Raw genomic sequence first — 5,723 nt, 5'->3', positions numbered from 1 at the left:
CAAATCCAGTCTCACACACTTTCTAGTTGTATGACTCTATCACTTAATTTCTTATTGCCTCAGTTTCCTCATCTGTAAAATGGGGATAACAATAATACCTATCTTCCAGAGTTGTAGAGAAACTCAAATGAGATAAGAATTCTAAAGTACCTAATAGAGATTAAGTTCTGTATAAATATTTGCTATGATAAGGATGATGATGATGATGACAACTGACAACAGAGAAAAGTCAGAACTGCTCAATTCTTAACTTTGTTGCTGCTTGCTCCCCAGAGATGATTTATATTGGAAATGATCAAACAAAAAATGAACAGGAAGTTGATAATCATGATAATTAAGAACAGAGTAAGACAACTCCTGGCTGCCCTTGAAGAATTCCTGTCAAGTCCTCAATCCAAATGAGCTACATCCTTCTGTCCTGAAAGAACTGGAAGATATTATGGTCCAGCTACTACAGTCAAGAGGATGGAAATTAGGGGAGGTACCATACTAGTGGAGATGACCATGTGTCCAGATTAAAAAAGTATATAAAAGGAAACCATGCAAACCATAGACAAATGAGCTTGATTTGGGTTCATGGGAAAATTCTAGAAATGATCATTAGAGAGGGCTATTAATTTCAAGGAACTAGGCATATTTTACTTAGAGAATGAGACTCAGGGGCATATAGCCCTTTCAAATATTTGAACAAGTTATGTAGGATTAGGCTTATTCAGTCTTATCTCAAAAAAGTAGGAAGGCAAAAGGAAGAATTGATATGCCAGAACAAAAATGGAAAACTTACAAAGAAGTTGAAATTTGAAAAATTAGACTCTATGTCAGGGGAAAAAACTCTCTAACAAATATATCTGAGCAAAGTTGAACTGGGTTGCCTCAAAATAGGGTGGGTGGGTGGTCTCTTCTTGGAGAGAAGAGGCTGTATGACCACTTCTTTGATATATTCTAGTGGGGATTCCACTCATGTATGATTTGAATTAGATGATCTCTGAGTTTCCTTCCAACTCTTCATCTCTGCTATTCTATAACTAGGTAACCTGTAAGCTCTCTTCATCACTAACCTATGATCCGGTAATTAAAAATAGACAAAGATTTTGAAATCCCTTCCAACTGTGAGATTTTTGGATTCTGTGAAAGGCCTACTACCATGGGGACAGAATACACACAGACACAAAACATCTGGGATGTTGATTATTTAAGTCCAGAATTCTTTCCATGAAGATGACAAAATTCTATACATAAATCACATTGAAATTGAGACCTTCCCAGATTTCTACTAATGGGAATTATGCCTCATATTACTATAGGTCTTTTCTTTAAACTAGTTTCATTATAGGATGGATGTTCCCTAAAACAGTGCTTTGTAACTATAAAATCCTTATGTATATGTGAGATATTATGATTATACAACTATAAGCAAAGCTAATTATGTTTTCTTGTTCTTTCTTGAGCTTTTAATAAAATTTATTTTATTGAATACTTCAATGAGTATGGTAGGAACCGTGCAGATTTTATGTTTTAGTTTATACCTGGTCTACAATAATGGATCTAAGACTTCATCAGTGGGGGTATTTCCTATATCCCTGCATTTCATAACGCCCCCTCCCCCTTGCCTTACTATCCAGTGTGACTGCTTTCTATTTCTTTCCATTATTCTTGCCTAGAGAATGAACCTACCTGAACTACTGTAATCCAATGCAACAGGCTGGTGGGCTAGTCTTTGTTCTTTGTGATCAGGGCTTTTTTAAAATCAATTTTAGTATAATTAATAATTTTTAGTAATATATATATATATATATATATATATATATATATATATACAAACATGTGTTTGTGTTTCTGTATGTCTGTAATATCCCCCTTTTTCACTAAAGGTTAAGCAAAAATAATTTTGTAGGGAATTTGGAAATCTGACTTACTAGAAGATCTCAATTTCCTAAATTTATGGATACAGAAAGTTATGTAAAACAAGAATAAAGTCTTGTTGGAAATGCAGCTTGTTTTAATCACCCATTCTGAACTACAAAAAAAGTCTCAAAGTAGTGATTTTATTTACAAAGTGTTTATTGTAAACCAGGATGACAGTTTTACAGGACTAATATATGGGTGGCCTGGAGAGGGAAACAGTCTGTTGGACTTGGAGTCAGAAGACATGTATTCGAATTCCTATTTGTTCTTGTTCTTGTTCTTTTTTCTTTTTTTTTACTTTAAATTCAGTTCTCTTTTATTAACCATTTATTTCACATAACCCCTTTTTTTTTCTAAGCTGTAAATTAGGGAATTAGATGATTTTCAAGATCCTTTCCTATATTAAGCATTTATGATTTTAAAAATAAGACATGGTTTTATATTGATATAGAAACACATATTAGAAAAAGAATTGTTAATATCTAGAGGGGGGAAAAGGGTTCAGTAACTACACACTCATAGAAATAAAATATTGATGCCATTAAACAGTCCCTGGTTTCTCCAGTTTACCAAAAACACAGATGATCAGTGAAAACTGAGACTGCTCACTTGAAGGAAGGCCAGGGAGTCAGAAAGAGGAAACTAGCACTGAAATAGGGAATAAAAAAAAGAGGGTAGTTTCTCCATTTCTAAGTGATCAGACATTGAAAGTTCAGTAATTTCTTAAAAGTACATATTAATTGTCCTATATCCTATCTGTTTTATTTGATTGATCCTTGCATTAAAAATAATTGAATTACATTCAGTTGAAATTCTGGTCCAGAAAAGTCAGAGTAGTGGAACAAAAGTTGGTTTTTAGGTGTCCAGTCCTAAGGTACATATCAGAAAGAGGTGGAATGGGAAGACTACAGCACCAAGACTTGGTAATTTTTGATCGAGGGTCTCTGGATTTTCATTTAGAAGGAGAAAGTGCTTGTGATGAATGGGGGATTTGTAATTCTCATGATAGCTTTATCATCTATAATATCTAAAGACCATTAAAGGGAACAATCATTTTATCTGATTTATAAATGTTAAATTGTCCACCATTATATATAGTACAAGAACTCATGAGGCCTCTAGCTTTTCATAGGCTTCTTTTATGAAAGTTAACATGTTCTTCATCTCTGTTGAATTATTCATGACATGAAGATCCTTTAGAATATCTTTCTGATTTGGGATGCTCTTCAGAATTTCCTCATGAAGTATTGGAGCATTAATACTTTTCTTGGGGAGTTCTGGAAGAGAAAGGACCTTGGTAGCATCTATCTGAAGCACCTTCTTGGGCTTTTCCTCTTTTTCCACCAATTCACTTTCGCGTTTCTGAATTTTCTCCTGAAGTTTCTGAATATTCTCATTTATTAACTCTGTGGCTTTCACTGCTTTTTCAGTTTCTTCCTGCAATAATGCCTGGTATTCTTCATTGGTCTCAAGAGTCTCCATTTCCTTCTGACAGAGATTTGACACTTCCTTTGGACTGTTCCATTCTTTCATTTTATGAGTTTCACACAAGTGAAGAAATCTTTTCTTTAAGCAGCTGAGATGAATTTGAGTGTTTTCCTTTTCTTTTATTTCAGTTCTCAAAACAGACCTCTTTCTCTGACTCCTTAGTATCTCCATCATCAACTTTCCTTTTTCTAGTTTTTTTGCTTTGTGGAGATTTGCTCATCTGCTTTGACTTGGTTCCTGTGATGTGATATGCATCTGCTCTTCTAGGCATCATGATTTATGGGAGACAAATTAGTGCTTTAAGACCCCAGACTTCTGTTGTTTCTAGAATATATCAAATAGGGCCCAGAGTTGATGTAAATATTAATACTGATACAGTTCCAATAGTGTGTTAATTTGTTAGCCACCCCTTAAAATGGTCTTTGCTGTCTTAAGGTCTGCCAAGGTTCAGTCACACACAAATGCTCCTCCAAAAGTTGTCCAGTCCCTTTTCTTCCAGTTACAGAGCGTGGGGTTTTTCGATGCAGATCCTATTTGTTCTTTTTCCGGGACATGTCAAAACTTTTAACTTTTATAAAATAGAGTTAATAATATGTAACCACCATACCTTTCAAGGCTGTTATAAGGAAAGAATTTTGGTAAAGCACCACAAAATAGGAAATTCTGTGGAATTAGATAAAGGGACTGCCTTCAATGGGTTCAGTGGCATATTCTCTTTTTCCCCTCTTTCTGTTTCTTTCTCCTTCTCTTTTTCACTCTTCCTCCCTCTCTTTCTCCCCCTCTCTCGTTCTCTCTCCCTCCCTCCTCCCTCTTTCACTCCCTTCTTCCCACTCTCTATCTTTCCATAGAATGACAAAAATGGTACTATCTCATGGGGACTTTAAGAGGATCAAACGAAATAACATTAAAAAGTGATTTGTAGACCTTACAGTGCTATGTAAATGATAGCTAATGCAAATATTTGTATGGCTATGTGTGTGTGTGTATTCTCAAGCACACTATCTAGTTAGCTCTCTCTCTCTATACACACACACACACACACACACACACACACATATGTATCTGTTACTTAATAGAAATGTTTTAGTTTCCAAATCTCTCATACACAGTTACAACATGATCAGATGACTCATAGATAAGTCAATATTCACTCATTTGGGCTATAATCTGACCCATAAAATAGATGACTTTCTGGTGATTAGCCTTTCCCATTTTAAGTAGACTATTCTCAGACAGTACATAGACAGTCTACTTTTATATTAGTACTTATGATCAGTGATCAGGAAAACAAACATAGCTTAAGCAACAGGGAAGTTTTGGAAATTCTGGGTCATGAAATTGAACTCTTAAACCTAGGATAGACTATTTTGAGATTAAATTTCATGTCTTTTGCAGATAAAATCCAAGGAAAAGTTCTCTAACTGAGGACCTGGTGGGGTGATTTTGCTAGCCACTTTTCTCTTTATGACTGGGTTTTCATGAAATATGATTCTTTTTGTACTCCTTTGAGTATGTTTGAATTAAGTAGACTCCTGTCTCTGGCCTATGCCTGAGAATTCACACTGGATAAAGACTTCTCTGAACAAGTCTTCTTACCTGTTTCTCTTTATCTCATCTGGTTCCTCCTTAAAAACCTTATTGAAAAGGGGCAGCTAGGTGGCACAGTGGATAAAGCACTGGCCCTGGAGTCAGGAGTACCTGAGTTCAAATCCGGTCTCAGACACTTAATAATTACCTAGCTGTGTGGCCTTGGGCAAGCCACTTAACCCCGTTTGCCTTACAAAAAAGCTAAAAAAAAACCTTATTGAAAAACCCCCAGAATCTAGGGATTCCACTGAAACTCTGAACATGTCATTAATAAAGTTTATGGATCTATAAACTATTGGGAGCTGAAAGGGTTTTTAGAGACCCTCTAGTTCAGATGACAGCAAACTATGGACTGAGTCAAATCCAATCCTCTGCCTATTTTGGCATGGTCTAATGAGCTAAGAATTTTTTTTACATTGAATTAAAATTTAAAAAATTTTTAAATGTCCTGATACATAAAAATACTGAAATGGGTCTTAAATGACTTGCTCTAAGTCATTCTCAATTTTCCACCTTGGAGAGAGGTTAAAATTTGCTAACAAGTACCCAAAACAATTAGGCTAAAAGATCTACTCTCAAAACAATCACCTCTCATTCTAGTATTAACACGTCTTTCTTCAAAAAAATCAATGACTAGCACATGAGCATATTTCCTCTTTTTTCATATTAAATTTTCAGTTTAAGATAATTGTCTTATATAGAGAATAGACAATAGTCCTCTTTTTCAATAATACAATTAAGGA

General features: G+C 34.9%; 1 pseudogene; it reads right to left on the bottom strand.

The window, feature by feature from the left end:
* Window positions 1-3,009: 3,009 nt before the first annotated feature.
* On the bottom strand, window positions 3,010-3,772 carry LOC141516388 (centromere protein Q pseudogene; annotated as a pseudogene).
* Between the last annotated feature and the right edge of the window lie 1,951 nt (window positions 3,773-5,723).

Source organism: Macrotis lagotis, chromosome 3 (assembly GCF_037893015.1).
Source record: "Macrotis lagotis isolate mMagLag1 chromosome 3, bilby.v1.9.chrom.fasta, whole genome shotgun sequence".
In the NCBI taxonomy this organism is placed as follows: domain Eukaryota; kingdom Metazoa; phylum Chordata; class Mammalia; order Peramelemorphia; family Peramelidae; genus Macrotis; species Macrotis lagotis.
This window is presented reverse-complemented; position numbering and strand designations above follow the sequence as displayed.